Source organism: Erithacus rubecula (genome assembly GCF_903797595.1).
Source record: "Erithacus rubecula genome assembly, contig: scaffold_191_arrow_ctg1, whole genome shotgun sequence".
Taxonomy (NCBI): Eukaryota; Metazoa; Chordata; class Aves; order Passeriformes; family Muscicapidae; genus Erithacus; species Erithacus rubecula.
This window is the reverse complement of record NW_027636122.1, coordinates 40,052-64,985: the sequence shown is the minus strand read 5'-3', so window position 1 is coordinate 64,985 and position 24,934 is coordinate 40,052. Positions and strand designations below refer to the sequence as shown.

General features: G+C 44.9%; 1 pseudogene across 1 annotated transcript in view; it reads right to left on the bottom strand.

Annotated features, from left to right (window-relative positions):
* Positions 1–24,934, bottom strand: part of LOC306815697 (homer protein homolog 1-like) — a 165,175-nt pseudogene that overhangs the window by 113,815 nt on the left and 26,426 nt on the right. Inside the window, exon 3 of the transcript in view lies at positions 17,885–18,027. The product of the transcript in view is annotated as a homer protein homolog 1-like (transcript). The remainder of the gene's footprint in view (positions 1–17,884; positions 18,028–24,934) is intronic.

The following is a 24,934-nucleotide window of genomic DNA, read 5'->3' as shown; positions in this document are numbered from 1 at the left end:
ATTCATAACAGTGACACAACTGCAAACTTTTCTGAGGCTTTCAGGGTACTGGAGAACTTTCATTACACGTGGCAGTAATGATGTGCTCTCTGCAGAAATTGACTGGGATGAAAGTTGTTTAATGCCTGCAAGAATGCTTTAATTGAGTGTGCCTAATTGTACATAGCTGCATTTAAGGGCATTACATAGGCCCTGGGGGAAAGCACAGTGGGGTCAGTGGGCTTTGACCACTTGGCAAGTTGCTTACATTAGCCCTCTCTCCCCATCAGGGGAGTGGTGATATGTATTCACTGCTGTGGATACAGTGTCAGAATTGGTCTTTGCTAAAACAACCAAATATGCTACATGCTCTGTTAATACCAGATTCTCAAGTTCTTGTATTTCTAGTATCTTCAGCAAATTCTGAGGCCTTGTCTAAAGGGGACAGAGTTGGAACTCTGTTATTGGTGCCACGAACCCCCCAGCAAGTTGAAGCTCAGCCTGAAAGGGCACAAACAAAACCTCTTCAATCTGTGTAGGCAATCACCTCATCTCAAGTTACCAGGCCTGGAGTAATTCTAGCTGAAGGAGCTGGAGTGACAGCATAGGTATTACTGGAAGGAGATGACATGCCTATTTTTCTTCATTATCACAAGTTGGCTTGTGCTGTATAGACTTGCTCAACATACAGACATTTTTGGATGTATCTTTGCAGTATAACTATGTGCATCCTTGTGTGTGATAACCTTTTTCCTTTTTTCCTCTCCACGTAAAAAATATAAGACAAGTGAAAGTTTGTGCATACATAAGCAAAGGGTAAAGTTAATCTCTACTTCCCATCAGCGAGCAATGTTCAGACACTTTCTGGGAAGCAGGGCTTCAGCATATGTAGCTGTTGCTCTGGTGTGAGAGTCCGTCTGAGCCTCTCGTCTGTTTCTGCCCAATGACCCTCGCCTGAGGCCTGCGCTGGCCAGGGATGGGAGGAACGCCAACTGACTGTTCCGCAGGTGATGCCTACCAGGACTGGTTTCTCATGACAACTAGTCACGGGGCGTTTACTCAACAAGCTCCCACAGATGGAAGAACAATGGACTGGTCAGTATGGGCTGCCCTGTGTGTGTTCATGACGACAAAAATGGTCTGATGTGCCTTGAAGCATCCTGTTTTCACCTGTTCCCCAGCGTAACGAGCTCCACATACAATAGTCCATAAATCTTCCCACCTTTTGGCCAGAAGCCACTCGCCTTGGGAAAGGACTATAAAAGTGACTTTCTCAGAGGAGACCCCTGAGATCTCCCCAGACGGCAACAGACATCTACCAGCTGACTCCACGAGGATTCGTCTGCCCGTCTTGGTAGCTATAATCCTGACCCTCATTTCTCTCTCTCTCTCTCTCTGTCCCACTATCGCATTTTGGTTGTCACTAAATAAAGTGCATTTTTGTAGAAGTAAACTGGTTTTGTCCCCTGCTGTGTCTTTTGCGCTCTAAGATCCATAAAAGAACCAGTCGCTACTCACTCTTGAATTGGGCGGACTGTGACATCTGGAAGGTAAACATTGTAGAATAACAAATGCCTGCCTGCCTGCCTGCCTGCCTCCCTGCCTCCCTCCCTCCCTCCCCCTCCCCCTCCCTCTCCCTCTCCCCCTCCCCCTCCCCCTCCCCCTCCCTCTCCCTCTCCCTCTCCCTCTCCCTCTCCCTCTCCCTCTCCCTCTCCCTCTCCCTCCCCCTCCCCCTCCCTCCTCCCTCCCCATTCCTCCTCTCTCCCTTAGCTTTTATATCTGAGCTGGCATCATATGGCATGAAATAACCCCTTGGTTAATTTGGGTCAGCTGGCCTGGTTTTGTCCCCTCTCAGGATCTTGCCCACTCCCAGCCCCTTAATGAGGGAGGGGGGAGGATGTTAGAGAGAGACAGCACTGCTCAGCAGTAGCCAAAATGCTGGTGTGTTCTCAACACCCTTCCAGCTACGAATGCAAAGCAAAGCAAAGCACTGTGAGGGATGCTAAGGAAAAATGAACTCTATCTCAGTCAGAGCCAATACAAAGGACAATAAAAATGTTTTTACACATACATCAGCAGCAAAAGAAGGACTCGGACAGTCTTAATCTTGGATGCACAGGGAAACATAATGGCAAAGGCTAAGAAAAAAACTGAGGAACTTAAAACCATCTTTGCCTCAGTCTTTAATAGAAAGACCAGTTGTCCACAGGGTACCCAGCATCATGAGCTGGTAGACATAGATGGGAAGGAGAATGAAACTGCTATATTCCAGGAGTAAAATGGTCAGAGACCTGCTATGCCACTTATTTAGACACCCATAAGTCCAGGGAACCAGATGGGATCAATCCAAGGATACTGAGGGAGCTGGCAGAAGAGCTCACTAAGCATCTTCCAATCATTTCCCAGCAGCCCTGGTAAACTGGAGAGAGCCCAGTTGACTGGAAGTGAGCAAATAGAATGCCCATCTATAAGAAGGGTTGGAAGGAGGATCTGAGGAACTACAGGTCTGTCAGCCTAACCGAGCTTCCAGGGAAGGTCAGGGAGCAGATTATCTTGAGTTCCATCATATGACATGTGCAAGAAAAGGGGATCAAGCCCAGCTAGCATGAGCTTAGGAAACTCTGGTCCTACTTGACCAACCTGATTGCCATCTATGACAGTGGCCCACTGAGTGGATGAGAGAAAGGCTGTGGATGTTTACCTAGACTTAATTAAAGCCTTTGACACTGTCTCCCACACCATTCCTCTGGAGAAAATGGCTGCTCATGTATGGGTACACTGTTTACTAGGCAAAAAACTGTCTGGATGGCTGGGCCCAGAGAAAGGTGGTGAATGAAATTAAATCCAGTTGGTGGCCAGTCACAAGTGCTGGTCCCCAGGGTTCAGTATTAGAGCCAGTCCTGTTTAGTATTTTTACCAATGATCTGGATGAGGGGCTTTATTACAACTCTCAGCAAGTTTGCAGATGATACCAAGTTGGGTGGAAGTGTGTGATGGTTTCACGTGCTCAGGGGGAGGGGTGGATTTCCCCTCAGGGAAAGCACCATGAGGCTGGGGAGTGGGCGGGACTCTCCTGTCTCTGGGAGCTTCCCCTGTAAGCTGCTGGAATTAATCAGAGAGCTGATTTGGTGATGGACAGCTCGGGAAACCAATGAAAAGTTATTTCGCTTTCACAAATCACAGTGGATCAGGAGCGGGGGGGGGGGGGGGTCTTTTGGTTTCCGGCCTCGGGAGGTGCGGGGGATCTCCAGCTGGGGCCCCGGCCCAGCTCCAGGCTCGGTCTGTGGCCCGGCCCTGCATCCCAGCCCTGCACCGGCTCTGCAGGGAGCCCTTAGTCCGGCCCCAGCTTGGCTCGGCAGGGCCGCATGGCCCTGGCAACGGCCGCATGCTTTCTTCTTAACAATCTGGATACAATTTTAACTTCTTAATGCCTGGATAAGATTCTTGATCTCCTGAACCCCCCTTAATGAGAAGGAATAAAGCATGGAGTCCACAGAAGTCAGTGGAATGAAGATAAAGTTCCTGATGGGAAGAGATGGAAAAGATGCAACTGATAAGTAGCTGAAAACCATTTTTTGTGGGGCTATGAGGGGATTGTGACTTCACTAAAATTCCTTTAAACCGTGAAATATGCTTGGGGAGGATGGGTGAGATGAAGACTTTTTTTTGCCTCGAGATGTTGGAGAGGATGAAATGGTGAAACCTTATAAATATGAATACATAAATTCTGAGAGCTAGGTTGAAATGAAAGCCACTTTAGAGACACCAAGCCTCAGTTACTAAATAACTAAAAGACAATAGGATAGCTAGCTGGAAGCAATCCCCTCTTGATGAAACAATGATCCCTGCTAGAAGCGGGTCCAAAGGTCAAGAAAAAATCTTGTTAGAGTTTAAATATAACACACTATGATAATACAAAAATTCCTATAGGCTGTATGTAAATGTTATAGAATTTGTATCTTGTATTAGATTGGTTAGCAGAAATTAGAATATTCATAATAGAAGATTTATTGTATTGTAAACAGGAAATCACTCTCTTCTTCTCCTCTCCTCTCCTCTCCTCTCCTCTCCTCTCCTCTCCTCTCCTCTCCTCTCCTCTCCTCTCCTCTCCTCTCCTCTCCTCTCCTCTCCTCTCCTCTCCTCTCCTCTCCTCACTTATTTTCTTTCCTCTCTTCTTTTCTCCTTCCTCTCTCTCCCTCCCTCTCTCTCCCTTTCTTTCCCCTCTCCTTTCTTTCTTATTACCCCTCACCCTCCTTTCTCCCCTCACCCCCCTCTCGTCTGTCTCACCTCTCTCCCTCCTACTCCCTTACTCCCCTCTCCCTGTTCTCTTGCCCCCACTCTCTCTCTTTGTCCCCCCATCTTGCTCTGAGCTGCTGGCGGCGGCCTTTACCAAGATTCTCTATACCCACGCCCTCACAATAAACTGCAGCTGTAACAGAACAGCCTATGCGGAGTGACTGAGTTTGTCCCAGAAAAACCCGTCCACTGCGACAAAGAGACCCCCACATCAGGAAATTGAGCTCTCTGTTCGGGGACTGGAATATGAACAGAGACATTTGCTAGAGAAGGAGATGAAGAGGATTTTGTTTTTCAGCATCCTGCCTTTAAAAGTAGTACCCTATGTGTGCATAGTAACCATAACACAGCTCTGGAAGGACTGTGGGGAATGAGAGGAAAATTCATTGTTCTGAAAGTCCCCGGTGGATGCAGACTGTGAAGGTGAAGACACCCCCTAAATCTAAAGCAGAAAAAGGAACTTTTCTCTCTTAAGTGAACTGAAATGATTATTTGGGTGGATAACTGACTGAAGTGTTCTCTGTATGTGGTTGTTAAGAAATGTGGAATGAAGGGAGGGAATAATCGAGGAATCATATTCTGAATTTTTTTTTGTGTTTTTAATAAATTTCTTCTTGTACCCTTTAAAGTTTTAAGCCTGTGTTGTCTTTACTCCTAAATCCTGTCGCTAAAGGAAATTAAATATTTAAAATTGGCAAACCCTCTAGTCAAACCATGACAGAGTGTGTATCTGCTGGAGGTTAGGAAGGCTCTGAGGAGGGATCTGGACAGGATGGATCAATGAGCGGAGGCCAACTGTTTGAGGTTCAATAAGGTGAAGTGCCAGGTCCTGCACTTGGATCACAAAACTATGGGAGTCCAGGGCATTCCCCTGGCTTCCTTGGGGGTCTCAAAACCCCCATGTCTAGGGTCTCAAAGACCCCTGAATGAGACCCAGGTGTCTCAGGCGCTGAATTCAAATGCTTGGGGAAAATTACCAACACAGAAGGAAGAGAAGCAAGCCACAAAAATTAGTAAAGTGTAAATTAGACTGTTAGAATGTAAATAAATAGACTTTTGGGGATGCTTGTGATAAGGGACGCATGGCCAACATGGAGAATTTGGGGTGTGGTATACCTCTTCCTCCTTCTCCTCCATGTCATCCATGCTGGGTGACATGCTGGCACTTTCAGATTGGATGGAGACAAAGCTGGACCGTTTAACAAGGTTGTATTGTATTGGAAAGTTATTATAAATATCTAGTGCGTAATTTAGAGTATAAAAGATAAGTCCTGCCCTGCCAGGGTCCATTCCGTTCTGGATGCCCAGCTGGACAGATCGCTGTTAACTGGGCAAAGAATTCCTGAGATAAGAAATAATAATCATTGAAGCCTCAGAAAAATTGTCTCCTGCAGTATCTCATCGGCGGCTTTGGGAAAAACCTGGATTTTAGACCATCTGATTGTCCTTCTGGAGGTGATTCCATACCTAACGGGACACCCCAGGCAGCGACAAACAACCCCATACAATGCTACAGTAATGGGGAAGAATGGCTAGAAAGCTGCCAGGTGGAACAGAAGATGAGGGTGCTGGTCAACAGCCAGCTGAACATGAGCCAGAGTGTGCTTAGGTGGCCAAAAAACCAATGGCATCCTGGCTTGTATCAGAAACAGTGTGACCAGCAGGACCAGGGATGTGATTGTTCCCTTGTATCTGGTGAGGCTGCATGTTGAATCCTGTGTTCAGTTTTAGGCTCCTCACTACAAGAAAGATATTGAGGTGCTGGAACTTGTCCAAAGAAGGACAGCAATCTAGGGAAGTGTTTGCAGCACAAGACATATGAAGAGTGGCTGAAGGAGCTGGGGGTGTTTAGCCTGAAGAAGAGGACGCTCAGGAGAGACCTCATCGCTCTCTATAACTACCTGAAAGGAGATTGTAGCCAAGTGGGGGTTAGCCTTATCTCCCAGGCACCCAGTGGCAGAACAAGAGGACAAGACCTCAAGATGCACTAGAGTAGGCTCAGGTTGGACATGAGGAAGAATTACTTCATGGAAAGGTTGTTAAACATTGGAAATGGGCTGCCCAGGGAGGTGGTAGAGTCACCATCCCTGGAAGTATTCAAGAAATTACTGGATGTAGCATTTAGTGCTATGGTCTAGTTGACATGGTGGTGATGGATCAAAAGTCTCTTCCAACGTAAATGATTCTGTGATTTTGTTTTGTGATTCTTATTACTCTCTACAACTACGTGAAAGCAGTTTATAGCAAGTTGGGGGTCGGTCTGTTTTCCCAAGTAACAAGTGACAGGTCTCAAGTTGCATCAGGGGAGCTTTAGATTAGATATTAAGAAAAATATCATCATTGAAACGATGATCAGGTATTGGAACAGGCTGCTCAGGGAAGTGGGAGACTCACCGTCCCTGGAAGTGTTTAAAATGCATGTGGATGTGGTACTTGGTGACATGATTTTGTGCTGAACACAGTGGTGTTAGTTTAAGAATTGGATCTGATGATCTTAGAGGTCTTTTCCAGCCTTAGTGATTTATGATTCCATGATCTTATCTTTTGAAAAGCACCTAGCAATTGATAAAGAACTCCAAAAAAAAGCAAATATATGTAAAAAGAATTACCATCCACAAAAAAATGCTCACATGCCCTTCCAGCATTATCCTTCGCACACAGAAGTACTGGTTAAACTTTATTTTTGCTGAAACACAGGGCACAGAAGAGGCTCAGCAATTGGCAGGAGTTCCCAAGGCACACAAGGAAGACTTCAGTGTGGCAACTTGGATGCGAAGTGTGCACTAGTTTGAATGCAAACCAGTGGGAGATCCCAAGTCAGAATTGCAATTTAATAGGATAATTATGATAAAGGCAATAACACAGAAACACTGGCTTAAACTGACTGAGTCAGGCTACAACCTGACAACCTGTTGGTCAGGGTGATAGAATGTTGGGGGTTGAGTGTTTTTCTGTTACTGTGTCAATTGAAAGAATTTTTCCCATTATCATGTCAATTGAGCTGGCTGGGCTGCACCCAGGGTCTCTGATGAGTCCAGACAAAAGGGGTGGGTGGGAACGGCTCCCGGAGGGGCCTCTGAGGTTTCCAGGAGGGCACTCGTGTTTCCGGCGAGCTGGGAGCAGGACGCCCGAATCTTAAGCCACGTGGCGGAGCACAGGAGAGCCAGACCCTCTGTGATCACCTGCCCTGCATCTGCCCCGTTCCAGCCTCCTGCCTCTGCGGACACAGCTGATCACCCGGACACACACGGTGAGTGAGGCGCCGCCGCTCCAGCCCGTTCCCGCCCGGGACCAGCGTGGCTGCTGCCGCCCCTCCCCCGCCTCCCTCCTGCCTCCGTTCCCATCTGCCCTTTAGCAGATCCAGGCTGTGGACTAAGCACAGAAACAACGTGCTTGCATCTAAAGGGACTGACACCGAGTTATCTATTTCGTTCTGTTAGCAATATTAACTGTTATTGTTTTCTGTTTGTACAGTTAGATATATTAGTAAAAGAGCTGTTATTCCTACCCCCCTTATCTCTGCCTCAGAGTCCTTGATTCAAACAATTATAATACTTGGGGGGAGTGGAACCAAAGTCTCTGATTCAAAGGGAAACTTCTGCCCTTACTGGCAGACACCTGTCTTTTCAAACCAGGACAGATTTTGGTGCCCAGACATGGGACAGAGGGCACTGAGTTGAGAGTTAAGACAGGAATAACAGCTCTCTTAACTGGCAATATGCTGTCTGGTTTAATCTGGTTTGTGATCCATGTGGTCACAGCCATCTCCCTCTTATTTCTAAGCCCTTATTTGAATTTGGGCCCCCTCACCAAAGTTACTGTAGCTATTATCCGATTAGTTTGGTGGATTGATTATGTCAGGAATTCATGGGTTTTTAATTTTTTCTGGGAAGCGGTTGCATGGATCCGGAGCTATCATACTCTAACTGCGTGTTTCTGGGGCTATTTCAGTAATGGTACTTACTGTGAGGTAACGAGTGCAAGGGAAATTTTCTCCCAACCCATCACCCAGTTTTTTGAGGCTACCCCACTGGTTCTCAAGGATTTCAGATCTGTTTTAATTGCCAGTACTATTATACAGTGGCTGGTGTTGCTGATAGGCCTGTTTTACTTAGCATTCAGAAACAAGGGAATATGGGCTTGGACGACAACTCTGATACCTGCCCCAGGGACTAGGGATGCTGCCCCAGAACCTGCCTCTGCCGCAGAGGCTGGGGATGTTTCCCCAGAACCTGCCCCTGGGACTAGGGATGTTGCCCCAGAACCTGCCTCTACCCAAGGGACTAGGGATGCTGCCCCAGAGCCTGATGCTGCCCCTCAGCCCACCGCAGAAATGAGCCACCCAGAGTGGGTGGAAGCTCTAGTGAAGGATATAGGCCAAATGCTGAAAGAGCAGAGTCAGATGTTGAAGGAGCATAGCCAGATGATGAAGGAGTATTTTTCTCCAGCTGGTGAGAAACCCACCCCCTGCCCTAAAGAGGGAGAGTCAGATGGTGCTGCAGTGGAACCCGTAGATGTTGTATCTGTCCAGTTTCCAGCTGGAGCACAGGAGCAGCCAGAGCCAGCAGCAGTTGCTCCTGTGAAAACTAGGAAATCTAAGATTAAAACGAGGCACCTAGATAATGGGGATCAGCAAGGAGGGTCCTCACAACCAGCAAGGGAGCCAGAGGTTGAGATTGTCACCGAGTCCCTCGCATACGATAGTCTCCGTAACCTGCGTAAAGACATTGCTCGGCAGGGCCGTGAGAATTTAAAACTTGGTTACTCCGGGTCTGGAACCTTACGGGAACAGGTGTACAACTGGATCGAACTGAGGCCAGGAATTTGGGTTTCTTGGCTCAGGATTCAGGTGTGGACCAGATATTCGTAAGGGAGCAAGGCCTCCTTTCCCTCTGGGACCGGCTTAAAATCAGTGTGAGAGAGAAGTTTGTACACAGAGAGAGAATGCAGGAGCACCACCGTAGGATGCGCTGGAAGACCCTTGAGGAAGGGATCCAGCAGTTGAGAGAGACAGCAGTATTAGAGGTACTCTTTGGGAGGGATGGACAGCATGACAATGACCCTGACAAGGTCAAGTGCACAGGGCAGATGTTATGGAATCTGGCAACCTTGGGTCCATCTCAATATGCTACCTACATAGCAATGATTAATGCTGATAACCACCCAGAGACAGTGTGTTCTGTTGCCAACAAACTCAGAAATTTTGAGAGCATGATGAATGGCCCAATGCAGGCTAATGTCTCTGCCGTGGCCAGGGATCTCCAACAAGTCGAAGATAGGATGAGGGATATGAAGGAGGAGATGATAGAGAGAATTGAGGAGGTGAGGAAGATCAGCGTAGCACCAGTACGACTCACAGGCCCCCAAGTCAGAGCTTCACGCCCCCCAGCTAGGGACAGAGGCTACACCTCATGAGCTGACCTGTGGTTTTTCCTGCGAGACCATGGGGAAGACATGGGAAAATGGGATGGGAAACCCACTTCTGTCCTGGCAGCACGGGTGCGTCAGCTCAGGGAGGGAAATGCTAACCGAGGGAACCGCACTAAAATGAAGGTAGCCTCAACGTCCCACAAGCAAGGTGCAGGGTATTACAGCAAGGAGGATGTTCTGTCAGATCGCCAGGAAGGAACCTCTACTATGTATGCCCAGGAAAGAAATAATAACCAGGGCAAGACGGGCCCTGCCTCTAGCCAGGGAGAGGCATGGGATGACAGGATCTATTGGATAGTGTGGGTGCGATGTGCTGGCACGTCAAAGCCACAGAAACATAAAGTGTTAGTTGATACTGGTTCACAATGCACCCTGATACCATCAGAACATGTGGGGAAGGTACCTGTTTCCATTGTTGGGGTGACGGGGGGATCACAGGAATTCACTTTGCTGGAAGCTGAGATTAGCCTGACAGGGAAAGGGTGGCAGAAACATCCAATTGTAACTGGCCCAGGGGCACCGTGCATTCTAGGCATAGACTTCCTCAGGAACGGCTACTACAAAGACCCAAAGGGGTTCAGGTGGGCTTTTGGAATAGCTACTGTAGAGACAGAGAGCATTAAGCAGTTGAACACCTTGCCTGGACTGTCAGAAAACCCCTCTGCAGTAGAACCCCTGAAAGTGACTGAGCAACAGGTGCCAATTGCCACCATGACAGTGAACCGCCGGCAGTACTGGACAAATTGAGATGCTGTGATCCCCATCCACAAAATGATCCGTGATCTCGAGAGCCAAGGGGTGGTCAGCAAGAGCCACTCATCGTACAACAGGCCTATCTGGCCTGTGCAAAAATCTGATGGAGAATGGAGACTGACTGTGGACTATTGTGCATTGAATGGAGTGACTCCACCGCTGAGCGCTGCCATGCCGGACATGCTGGAACTCCAGTACGAGCTGGAGTCCAAGGCAGCAAGGTGGTATGCCACCATTGACATTGCAAATGCATTCTTCTCCATTCCTTTGGCAGCAGAATGCAGGCCTCAATTTGCTTTCACCTGGAGGGGCATGCAGTACACCTGGAACCGACTGCCCCAGGGGTGGAAGCACAGCCCCACCATCTGCTACGGACTGATCCAGGCTTCCCTGGAGAAGGGTGAGGCTCCAGAACATTTGCAGTACATCGATGACATCATTGTGTGGGGGAACACAGCAGTGGAGGTATTTGAGAAAGGAGAGAAGATCATCCAGATTTTGCTGCGAGCCGGTTTCACCATTAAAAAGAGCAAAGTCAAAGGACCTGCCCGAGAGATCCAGTTCCTGGGAGTGAAGTGGCAGGATGGATGCGCCAGATCCCCACTGAAGTCATCAATAAGATCACTGCAATGTCCCCACCAACAAGCAAGAAAAAGACACAAGCTTTTCTCGGTGCTATCGGCTTTTGGAGAATGCACGTACCTGAGTACAGTCAGATTGTGAGCCCTCTCTACCTGGTGACTCGCAAGAAGAACGATTTCCATTGGGGCCCTGAACAACAGCAATCCTTCACTCAGATCAAACAGGAAATCACTCATGCAGTGGCCTTCGGCCCAGTCAGGACAGGACCAGAAGTAAAGAATGTGCTCTACTCTGCAGCTGGGAACCATGGTCTGTCCTGGAGCCTTTGGCAGAAGGTGCCTGGTGATACCCGAGGCCGACCCCTGGGATTCTGGAGCAGAAGCTACAAAGGATCTGAAGCCAACTACACTCCCACAGAGAAGGAAATCTTGGCTGCCTATGAGGGAGTTCAAGCTGCCTCAGAGGTTATTGGCACAGAAGCACAGCTTCTCCTGGCACCCCGACTGCCAGTGCTGGGGTGGATGCTCAAAGGAAAGGTTCCCTCTACCCACCACGCCACCGACGCCACATGGAGCAAGTGGATTGCCCTCATCACGCAGCACGCCCGTATTGGCAACCCGAATCACCCTGGGATTTTGGAGATAATTACGAACTGGCCAGAAGGTGAAGATTTTGGTCTCGCTGATGAAGAGGAGCAGAAGCAAGTGACCCGAGCTGAAGAAGCTCCACCGTACAACCAGCTGCCAGCAGATGAAACATGCTACGCCCTTTTCACCGACACTTCCTGCCGCATTGTGGGGATGAACCGGAAGTGGAAAGCTGCCGTATAGAGCCCCACACGACAGGTTGCACAAGCTACCAAAGGAGAAAGTGGATCGAGTCAACTTGCTGAACTCAAAGCTGTTCAGCTGGCCTTTAACATTGCTGAGAGAGAGAAATGGCCAAAGCTCTACCTTTACACTGATTCGTGGATGGTAGCCAATGCTCTGTGGGGTTGGCTTCTAAGGTGGAAAAAGGCTGACTAGCAACATATAGGAAAACCAATCTGGGCTGCTGATGAGTGGAAAGACATTGCCACTCGGGTAGAGAAGCTCCCCGTGAAAGTCCGTCATGTGGATGCCCATGTTCCCAAGAGTCGGGCTAATGAAGAACATAGGCACAACAAGCAGGTAGATCAGGCTGCACAGATAGAGGTCTCAAAGATAGACTTAGATTGGGAAAACAAGTGAGAACTGTTCCTGGCTCGATGGGCCCACGATGCCTCAGGCCATCAGGGCAGAGACGCCACCTATAAGTGGGCAGGAGACCGAGGGGTGGATCTAACCATGGACAGCATTTCTCAGGTTATTCATGACTGTGACACTTGCGCTGCCATCAAACAGGCTAAGCGGGTGAAGCCCCTCTGGTATGGGGGGCGATGGTCCAAATATAAGTATGGAGAGGCCTGGCAGATTGACTATATCACACTGCCTCAGACCCACCAATGCAAGCGCTATGTGCTGACCATGGTAGAAGCCACCACCGGATGGTTGGAGACCTACGCTGTGCCTCACGCCACTGCTCGGAACACCATCCTGGGCCTGGAAAAACAAGTCCTCTGGAGGCATGGTACCCCTGAAAGAATTGAGTCAGACAATGGGACTCATTTCAAAAATAGCCTTATAAACACCTGGGCTAAAGAACATGGCATCGAGTGGGTGTACCATATTCCCTACCATGCACCAGCGGCTGGGAAAGTCGAACAGTGCAACGGTCTGCTTAAAACCACCTTAAAGGCACTTGGTGGGGGGACTTTCAAGAACTGGGAGATCAATCTACCAAAGGCCACATGATTAGTGAATACCTGAGGTTCCACTAACCGAGCAGGCCCTGCCCAGTCATTTTACTTGGGAGCAGCGGATGGAGATAAGGTTCCAGTGGTACACCTGAGAGGCATGTTAGGGAAAACTGTCTGGGTGAACTCTGCTTCCAGCAAAGACAATCCTGTTCATGGGGTGGTTTTCGCTCAAGGACCAGGTTGCACTTGGTGGGTGATGCAAAAGGATGGAGAGACCCGATGCATACCCCAAGGGGACCTTGTTCTAGGGTGAACTATATATGATACTGTGCCTGTAACTACATGTATGTATATAATTTAAAAGTTTCAATATGATGTAGCATGTTGGCATGGAAAAAATTCGGGGTGGATAATGTTGGGGGTTGAGTGTTTTTCTGTTACTGTGTCAATTGAAAGAATTTTTCCCATTATCATGTCAATTGAGCTGGCCGGGCTACACCCAGGGTCTCTGATGAGTCCAGACAAAAGGGGTGGGTGGGAATGGCTCCCGGAGGGGCCTCTGAGGTTTCCGGGAGGGTACTGGGGTTTCCGGCGAGCTGGGAGCAGGACGCCCGGGATCTTCAGCCACGCGGCGGAGCACAGGAGAGCCAGACCCTCTGTGATCACCTGCCCTGCATCTGCCCTGTTCCAGCCTCCTGCCTCTGCGGACACAGCTGATCACCTGGACACACACGGTGAGTGAGGAGCCGCCGCTCCAGCCCGTTCCCGCCCGGGACCGGCGTGGTTGCTGCCGCCCCTCCCCCCCCTCCTTCCTGCCTCCGTTCCCGTCTGCCCTTCAGCAGATCCAGGCTGTGGACTAAGCACAGAAACAGCGTGCTTGCATCTAAAAGGACTGACACCGAGTTATCTATTTCGTTCTGTTAGCAATATTAACTGTTATTGTTTTCTGTTTGTACAGTTAGATATATTAGTAAAAGATCTGTTATTCCCACCCCCTTATCTCTGCCTCAGAGTCCTTGATTCAAACAATTATAATACTTGGCGGGGGAGTGGAACCAAAGTCTCTATTCCAAAGGGAAACTTCTGCTCTTACTGGCAGACGCCTGTCCTTTCAAACCAGGACATAGAAGCAGTCCAATCAAATGGTGGCTGCAGTTATGTTGGAGTGATGAATGTGATTCTGTCAAAGCAGTGACTCTGTAGTGAAGTCTGATGCTTTTCTGGAGTTCCAGTAGTTGTTCTGGAGCACTTCTCCTCTGGGGATCCAATGTTAAGTGCTGTTTGTGGTGTTCCAAACCTCAGATTATATTCAAGTAGGAATGCTTTGTTCCTCCCTCTGGGTGGAGCATTTCACAATGGGATGATGTAATTTTATGAGTCATTTAGTGAGACTTGATGGCCCATTAGCAGAAGATAGTCCCTGGGGGGAGTTATCAGGGCTCAGTCATGGAAGAGATAAAGAACCCAGCCCCACCTATTTTTAACAGCTTATGAAGATGGTAGTAGAATACATACTTTTGGTTGCATCTTACATTGTAACCTAAGAGTGTCACCAACACATAGCAGCATGAAAAGGTCAGTGAACAAAGAGAAACATTACAACTAACAATTAAATTCAATTAAAGCAACTGATTGCCAAACAAAATTTCGACATAATTTTAAAAACAATGGTGCCTGGGAAATAACTGGAATGCTTTAGAATATACATTTCTTTAAATGGAAATTTCTTTCTGATTGAGTGTTCCTTGACACTGAGACATACAAAAGGATTCTTTATTTCTGTTAAAAAAAAAAAAAAAAAAGTCAGAAAGCACCTGAAACATTTTCTGTCTGGATTGAATAATAATATATAAATGTCCTCACTTGAGCTTTTTATTATTCAAAAAACCCCAAAATAACCCATATGAGTCTTTTTTATTTCTAATAAAAACCTTATCTAGTCTAAAATTGAATTAATTTCAAAGGGTTTGAACAAACTTGTTTTTGTGGGGTTTCTTTGTATTACCATACAAAGTTGAAGCTGCCATTGGCATGATGAATGATTCTTGTCAGAATTGATATGCAAAAAAGACTCTATAACTCATGAGAAATGAGAGTTATAAAGTAGGTATGCATTTATTCAGTGCTGAGGTGCATGGGGGATAACTCCTCCCAAAGCATGCACCCTGAAACTTCAAACTGCTGCTCTGTTTATTCCCTAAAAGCCTAGGATTACACAATATGCCTAATACATATTTATGTCCTAGCCTCGCCTAGTCCCCCCTACCTTCACTTCATATTAAAATGAACTAAAAGTACTTTTGCGCTTGCGCCTTCCCAATTCAGGGGTCATCGGGGGTCTCTGATGAAGGCTTCCATATTATTCATGGGACTTGAACTTTTCTACTTTGTCTCCAGATCATGTATCTTAACTTTTTGGGCACATTCCAGGCCTTGAGATTAGTTCTTGCTGGTTTAAGGTTTTGGATTTATCACTTATTACTGGTAGCCTTGCACCCCTCACCGTGTTTGCAAGTTCTGACTGTTTATTGCGAACCAGTCTGCCTCTCCTCACAATTTTGCAAGCACAGTAAATGTCAGGCATTCCTCATTTCCTTGGTTAGCTAATTTTGATGAACTATTCCTTACTCCTCAATTCCCTGTCTCAGAATCATCATGGGAAGTAACCTTTCAAAGGCAGTTATTGTCGGAAGATGAATTCTAGCTAGTGGTAGTTAAGAGGACAATAAACTAAAACAAGGCACCCATACTGCATACATGAAGTAAATATAAAAATGCAAAGCACGCAAAAATTTTGTAAACTCTATTCTACACCATCAAAAATTACACCTGGGTAGTTTCAAAAAATATCTTCAGTCACTGTCAATGCATAGGAAAGCATAGTTACTATACTGGCATACCAGAAAACATATTTACATCTGCAAACTGGGAGGGAAGATCTCATTTAAGAAACAAAACCCAGCAAACACCATCATTCTTATATGGAGTTTATTACAACTCCTTTTCCCAAAAATATTGATAGAGAATTCTAAGGCAAAAACAGTAAGTTTAAATTAACTCATTATAGGACACTAATGTGTAGCATTTTTGATACTACTTCAACATGCACAGAGTTTTCTTACAAATCACTATTTCTTGTAAAACATGCAATAGATGCACTGGTCGCAAATGAAGTATAAAAATAAACACAATCACTCAGCTAAAAGTATTTGGTTTTTCTCATTTGAAAATGCAAATTATTTTTTACAGATATGCTTAATAGTATTATTCTTTAAAAAAAAAAAGAGAAGTTTTGAACAATTATATCTCTGTCCATTTTCAATTATTTGCATGACATATCTGACATCCTACTGTTCCCCAATCTTTGATCAAGAGCTCTTAAACTCTATTTAAATTGATTCAGATCATACTTTAAAAAATAAATCTAGTATTTCTAACTTAGAGCAAAGTTTATTAAATATTTAAGTTACTCTCCATAATCTCAGTACATAAGGAGTTTTACTGCATGTCCCATGTACAGTCATTTCTGATAGGTCAGTATTGGTAATGAAATCAAATGCAAAGAAAAAAATCTAAATGTAAAAAATCAAGATGTCAGCAATGAAAGCACAATGATAGTGGTGTAGTTTTTTAGTTCCATAGGTGGTGGGTTTTTTTCTCTTTCCCTTCCTTCCTTTTTCCTTGTGAGAAACTATGCTCACTTTTTAAATTTCAGAGGTTTATTAAACTTTAACAAAAAATATAGCAAAAGACTGAATAAGGAGAAAAATTGGCACTGGGAGCACAGAACTAAACCACCATATGCTCACCGACAGAATGGATGTTCTGCTTTTTATATCCCTAGGCCCGCCCAAAGTCTTGTCAGTAGATTCCTTCTCTGCTGTCCATTGGTGGAGACTACTTTCTTACATTTTGATTGGAGGTCAGGTGTAGTAACAAGCCAGCCCTCCCCAAATGCCCTGACTACCCAAGCCATCTTGTGACAACAATACAATGGGGAAGGGAAAGAGAACTATGGGAGGATATATTACAATAATATAATTATACATCCACAAAATTTATTTTAACATAGACACAACATTCCTCCTTTAATTGTGAGAGCCAACCATCGCATTACTCATCTATAACACCCTCATGCGAGCTCCCTTTATTATTGTCCATTACAGATAAACAACCATGCTCTAATTGTACCCTAGAATCTCTGCTAATTTTGTAACACAAAACATGTCTCAAGCTTTCCATTCATGTGACTGTCTTTGGCCACAGGAAGTCACACACACATACAGTGGTTTTCCACTGAAGTGATTTCCCACAGCGTGCTCAGCAAACACACAGATTAGCAGAGTCTTTAGGGTCAACATTCTCTTGTTCTAATCTTGGTTTAAGATGCCAGGTGTTTGGAACTGTTCCCACAGGCAAGATATACCCATCCTAACTCATTATTTGTATCATTAAAATATATAGTTTTCTTAAAGAACAGAGTACAGTATTCCTAATGCAGTGATTTAAAATTCAGTCTCAAGCAGAACTACACTTATCTTATGCTTCAAAAAGAAGTTGAAAAATGTTTTCAACTCTCAAAGAACTGTTTAATTTAAGACTGCTTTAAATTTTATAATCCATAAGTGTTGCAAGAGTCCCTTTTCTTCCTACAACTCACCCATGAAACACTGGCATTCAATCCTATAATTCATTTAAAGAAAATGTGTGCAAAAATAATTAAATTTGAATATTCTAAGAAGTAATCAACTTTACTAAGATCTCAAACATTGAAATAATGCTTCCTGTTAAAGGGACACTTGCACTAACCATTGTTTAAGAGCTTGCATTTATCTGATTAAACTACAAAATAATGCCCACCAAAATGTTACTCAAAGAGATTTCCCCATGGTTTTTTTTGCAAAAAACAAAGATTATAATGTAAACCTATTGCAAACCTTTCTTTTTTTAAATTACGTAATTTAATCCTTGTCTTTGCTAATTGGAAGCCATGACATGGGAGAAGGTCCCTTTAACAAGGAAGGAGATAAGTATCACTTAATCAGGATGTGGTAATGGAATCTGTACCTATGGGTAAATGGCAATGCGTTCTGGGTTGGCTCAGCCTTTGGTTCTGAGTTCAGTGTCACTTCCGCCATCACTCTCTCGTCATCTGTCCCATTAACACTTTCTGGTGCTAAAGGAGACTGAATATCCCCTCCAGCTGATTCCTTAAGTAAAACAAACAAATGACATTAGAATTATCAAGTGACCTGCTCAGGAAGGCCATGTATATATAAGTGCTATCTTTAATTCTTATATGAGATATGAACTTTAGACAGTAATAATGTGAGGCTCACAAATTTCCTGCATCACTCATGGGCATATTTCATTGTGTGAATTTAATTTAGAAGAGTATTGCTATAGGATTCATATTATCTTGCACAAAACACAACTGACCTATGATTTATTTGCAAGTGTCGAGCCTCACGCTTATCACAGACCTCACTCTCTTACCTGATATTTTATGCAGCCCTCAGCCAGCTACATAACAGGCAACTATTGATACCAATGATTCTTATCTCTTGTTTTACATTCTAACATGGTAAAACAAACAATTCTGATATTTGTTTCAAAATCTAGCTTCCATTTTATGTATTAACTAAAGTGAACAGTTGTATCAGGCCATCAATGGTGCATTCACAATTTTGCCTATAAGCCATCTGTAAAGAAAACTTGTTCATCACAGTCCTCACAAGACTTTCATAGGCGTTAGCCTCGCCTAGCTCTCACTGGTCATGGTATCATCTGGGAAGGAGAATACTCCAGTTATATCCAGGCAACTACACTTGAAAAACTTACTGGCTTTCTTCTTAGCAGAAGGCACTGGTGCAGTTTTAATCAGCCCTCATAATGTCAACATATACATTTATATTTTGGGCAAGAAATACTTTTTAAATTTTTAATCACTGAAAAGTGCTTCTTAAAAAAAAAAAAAAAAAAGAAAGCAAAAAAAACCCAAAAAACAAACAAAGTACATTGTGTAGCCCAAATTCTAAGTTGGAACATTATAGGATTTTCAGTCCCTTTATGTGGTTTAATTTTTATATTTTCTTTCCTATTATATAGTGTCATATAAGCTAAGCAGCTTATTTCAATTTCAAAATGTCTCAGTAGGCTTTCAGTAATCAAGTGTTAACATTTAAGTCTGAGATAATATAGTTTCATTAATAGAGTTCAGTGGATGTCATAGAGGGGTGACTATCCAGCAGAGAACTGGTTGAATTACAGTATTTCAAAAAGCTAAGCACCTTCTATGGCCACATAGCCTTTTACCACCTGCATGGAGACATGATAAAACTGCTATTTACTGTTATTAAACTGGAGCAAAAGCACAGTGTCTGGAAGGCCAGCAGCTCTTCTTCCCAGTTCTTTGACACTGTGTAAAAAACTGAAGAAGAACAGCAATCTCAGAAGAAATTGCAAGTATATGAAGATGATCAAGATCTTACAAAATATGGGTCTAATTTTAAGCCTCCATTTGTAGCCTTCAACTAGTTTACAAGGATAAGGCTTTTAAAAAGCCAATACTGAATCTGATCCTATAAGAAATGTTGGTCCTGACTTTGAGACTTGACCAGATGGAAAAACTCAATTATTTAAAAGAAAATAGGATCTGAATGTCATTATTACCTTCTATAAAGCACTGGTGTCACAACCAACAATATTTTTCAACATAGTCATTACATTTTAAATTATATTAAGCATTTGCAACACAAGAATTGTCAAAATTTTGCTTTTATTCTACTGTATTTCTCACATAATGAGAGACATTATCTCACTCTACAACTTGAATTATTGAGTAATACAGAGTTATAGCAAAAAACTTTAATAATGACTTCAAGTTCTATTATTCCACCCAGTTACATTGAACCAAAACCACCACAATTATATTTAGCATTCCTCAAGTTATACAATGCACGTGCACAAGTGTCTCCATTTTGCATCTTATTATAAAATTCCTACTGATTAAAAAGCAAAAAATAATTCATTTACACTGATTTATTACACAAAGTTTTATTTATAATATAAATGTAAATTATTTATTTTATTAATGCAAACTGTTACCTACTTTCAGGAAGAAAGTACTTATTTTATACACAAAACTATTACTTTGTGTTAATACTTTAGATGTCAAAATTAAATATATTTCAAGAACAATTTTACTGAACTGAAACTGATTTAAATTGAAATTAAAGTGTCAAAGGAGAGCAGATATGGCAAGATAATTAAGCACATGAATTATTTTACACAAATTACGTGTTTGTCTATTATTAATCCTCTAATTTGATAAAGTTTTCACTGTAATTCAATGAAAGGCATTTTGAACCCAAGAATTTCTTTGTTATTTCCTCCTCTTCCCAAACTACACTAGATGTTCTAAAAAACACATTTGCACTGTATAAAGGAGCCCTGACCCTACTAATATATATCCAGGACTAGTGATGCCAAGCAGTATAAGAATGACAGCTGTCTACAATATAGAAACTAAGCACAATAAAGGGGAATCAATCAAAAGATGCCCCAAAATTCAAAATCTCATAAACAAAATGCATGCACTCATAAAACAGTCTCTAAAGTAAAACAAGCAGACACCACAGCACAGATCAAACTGCCTTATAATGGTGACTGTAAAAGAAGAGTTCAGACCCTAGGTTCTGAAGCAGTCAGTTTATTTCAGCTCAAGTTGGATGTCTCCAGAAGGACCTTGAACAAAGAAATCTTGGGACCTTCACACCCTTACAGTCTGTGCACCAGATCTTCACATGCTCTGCACATGCCTCTTAGTCCTATGGTGTTTCTGGTCTGGGGTCTTCTAACACCTTATTGGATTCTTCCTCCATGTCCATGTGGGCAGGCCATTAACTACTCTAATCTTTCAATTTGAGGAAGCCTTGGGGCCCTCCAACGTCTCAATCTCTCTCTGAAGATATCCAGTCTTTCTCTGTTTCCTCCCCTGCTTAGTCATTCATGCTGACAGAGTTAATTTAGAGTTCACCTATGGTAACTTTTAAGCAGGGCCCACTCATGCAAAGCTATAAGTTACAATTAAACCTACACAACTGATTTGTAATATTCAATAAGTAAACTTATTTTAATCCCCAACAGCGACTAAATGTGGAATAAAAGAAAAGAAGAATTAGATGATTCACAAACCATGAACAAAACTGTTGTAATCCAATACCAGAGGTATAAGGAATGTCTTACCTGTCCCTCCTGTCCCTATCCTATTGGCAGACGGACAGAAATCCCCTCCCTGACCCTTTCCTAGAAAAAGCCAAGACCTGAGATCCTCTTCCTCTTTTGCCCTGCTACCACCATGCAATAAAGAAAAGGCAAAGAGACACTCTTTTGATCCTCGTGCTTGTCTCATATGCTAGACCTAGCTACTTCTTATTGATACAATAGGAAGAAGTTACAGTTTGTAGCAGTTGGCGTTGCAACGTTGGGGCTTGTATTAAGAACCCACAGGTAGCTGGAATCCCAGTTTCAGGATTTTCCGCTTGTTCGTTCAATCAACTACCTCCGTGCTTGGTAGCTGTGTTTATACAGCCCCAGGCAGGAGGACAGAGCCGGTAGCTTGCTTTAGCGCCGAAGTAAGTCGGCTTGAAGACAGGCAGCTTTCACGAACCACACAACAGCCAGGTCTGCAGGACAGGTAAAGTCCCTCGTGGGAGGCGTGAACCCCAGTGCCCCTAGGAGTGGGGAGGGGGGGTTCCCGGGGAAGGGGGGTTCCCCCATGCAGACTGGTGGCGGGCGCGGCGCCAGGACAGGCTAGCACCCTGGAGCGCCTCAGCAGCACCTGCGATTTCAGCAGGGCGTCTCCTCCGCAGTTTCCGCGGAAACCGCAAGAAAAACCCGTTCGGAGCACAGCTGCTCACAACTCAGCCATTGTGCAGTGACTGGGAAACCCCCCGAAAGCAGTGCAAGGCTGCAGGGTTCCCCCAGGCTCGGCACGGCCGGCAGGACGCGGGACACGTGGCGTTTCGGGTCACAACAGAGTCGTGTGTTTGTGTGGGGGTGCGTGGAAGTGAGAGGCGTTGTGCAGCTCTCTTTGGAACAACAATGGGCGCTGAGTTAACTGCATATCAAAAGAGTGTTTTTTCTCAAATTCAAGGAATTTTGCATGCTGAAGAAATTACAGTTTCTAAAAAGCGGTTAAAGTATTTTGTTTTCTGGCTGTTTTCTAAAATTCCAGACTGCAAATTACAAAATATAAATTCAGTTTCATTTTGGGATAATGTGGGAAAATTATTAACATCCAAAGTAGAAAAATTTGACTCTAAAACTGCTGTGTTTCTTCCAATATTTTTACAAGTACGCAAATGCTTATTGGAAACCAAAAATAAAAGACAGCCAAAAACAAATTCTTTAAACCATCCCCCCTCCTGTCCTCCAAAATCCCCTGTCCCTGGAAATAGTGAAAAAACCAGAAATACCTCCGGAAAATTCTAAGCTCCCCCCCCGCATATACCCAAGTTCTGAAAATTTTGAACAGCCTGCTACAGGATTCTCTGTGTTCCCGTCTCTTTCCCTCAGTTTACCTCAGAAGAGTTTGGCAAGAAACTTTCCTTTGTCTCACGGGGGGGGACCGCATGCCTAATGGTGGCAACCACGCTTCAATTTCTTCATCTCTTAACCCTTTCTTCTCCTCAATCCCCTTCCCTGTCCCCTTTTCCCCATGAGGTAAATAGGTTCAGCAGCCATAAAATTAAGGGTTACAAATAGTTTTAAAAGTTGTCCTCTCTGTTAAAATGTTAAGCAACTTACTGTTCTTGATATGCATGTTCTGTATCCCCAAGTTGGCCATCTGTTTGTATTTTCCCAAACAATCCCAGTTCTAGTTCAATCACTTCCTACTTCTGCCCTGTCCCTCACTTCGCTTCCGGCCACCTGCTGCTGCCCCCTGTCAATCAAAAGACACTGCCCCATATGCAAAGTTTCCAGAGTTCCCAAGAAACACCTCTTCAGTGGAAGTCCTAACTACCCATGAACTAAGGAGCTGTTGAGAAGAGTGGCACCCCTGGACCAACGAGCCCCAATGGAGTTCTGGACGTGCCTGTGAGGTTGGAACTCCCTTTCCTGCCCTCGGACAGGACTGCACGGGAACCTCCTTCCAGCGTCGCCTAGGCAAGCAGCAGCAGGTGTCGGCCCCTGGCGACCCCCCCCAATTCTTCAATAAAAGAGCTGCTATTTAATAAAGGCTTTGGCCCTGCTCCGTTTATTGCAATTATTTGGGGGCTCGTCCGGGATGAGCCATGCCCAGAAGAGGACATCGGAGGGGAAGGCGCCACCCCAAAGAGACCATCTGGGTCAGCTGGCCACCCCGGACCCGGAGCAGCACGGGACCAGGACAACGCTGGGAGCGCCGATAAGGACAGCGGCGGCGGGCACGGGAGGCCAGCGAGTGTGGTGTGAATGAGACAGGGACTGGCAGCTCAGACCCCGAAGCGAGTGTGGACCCCTGAGTACCGCGGTTCCGGACTCCTGTGAGGGGGCCGGCTGGGAAAAGGGGGAAGCGAGTGACGTCTACTAAGGCCTAGAGTGTGAAAGAGGCGTCTCCTTGGGGCTTAGGCCCAAAGCTGGGGAAGGGGACCGCAATCCTCGCTAGGACCTAACTAACCCGGTTAGGGAAGGGGACCGCGATCCTCGCTAGGACCTAACTCATTCTATTCCAGTAGAGTGTGTGTGTAAATTCTCTGTTTGTAAAAGCAAAGGTTGGCTGTACCAGTGTGTGTAAGTGAGTGAACTGTGTAGAGTGAGTGTAGCAGTCTTGCGTGTAAGCAAGCATACTGTTTTAGTAATCAATATGGGAGCTTGCATTAGCCGAAAGAGTAGAGCAAAAGAGAACAAAAAGGTAAAGAACATCCCTCCTGACAGCTCTTTAGCGATAATGTTAAATAACTGGGATACTTGTGAAGCTACTAAAAAGTTAGATAAAATAAAAATGATCCACTATTGTGTTGAAGTATGGCCAAAGTTAAACCTACCAGAAACATGGCCATGGTTAGATACCCAAGATCCATGGATGTGTTCAACGCTAAATCAGTATTTAAAAACTTATGGGGAATCAAATGTGGAACAACTAAAATATGCAGCTTGTTGGAGAGAAAATATAGCAGAAGATAAACCAGTAAAGATATGTAAAGTAGCAGAGAAAAAGGGACAAGGTAACAAAGAAGAGAAAAATGAAAGTAAATGGGACCCTCTTGATTAACTTCCCCCTCCTCCCCCACCTGTCAATGCCCTTGATCCCCCACTTCCTCCTCCTCCGGCTGTCAACCTCCTTCAACCCCTTCCTCTCCCTCCTCCGCCCACTACTTCCTTTAAACCCCCCACCTACAACCCCAATTACCTTCCTTCTTCTGCTCCATCTGTCAATCCTCCTTCTACCTCTTCTCCGCCCACCTACACCTCCAATTACCTTCCTTCTTCTGCTCCATCTGTCACTCCCATTGAAACCCACCTCTCTCCTCCGTCTGCCAATGCCCAAGGTCCTCCTCTTCCTCCTCCGGCTGGCCACAACTCCCAACCCTCGTTTCTAAGTCCCACATCTCCTCAAGCATTTCCAGTTTCTTTTCCTCTTCAACCATCTAGCATAAGTTTTCATCACCACCTTCCTTTAGTACCCCTATTCCAAACCAGTCTCTTTTACCTATGTCTCCACTTCCCAGCTTGCCTTCACCCCTGGTATCCCCACAAGCCCCAATTCCTTCTGCCTTCGTTCAGGCACCTCCACCAGTAGCTGTTCCTTCACCTCCCTCCAATTGGGAACTGAGTCTATCTCCATCCAGCAGTAGCGCTTCCTCCAGTAATCTACAGAACCCTACACCAGCACAAGGTAGTAAGTTTACAGAGGAACCATATTATAATACAAGGTCAAGGGCAGCAAAGGCAGAAAGGATGTTCCCACTCAGGGAAGTCCCTATGGGAGGAAGAGAGGGCGGATTTGGATTTGTAGATGTACCATTAACAGCCTCAGAAGTGAGAGGATTTAAAAGAGAAATGGGGAATTTAGTGGAAGATCCTGTAGGTATTGCAGAACAACTACATCAGTTCTTAGGACCTAGCATTTAT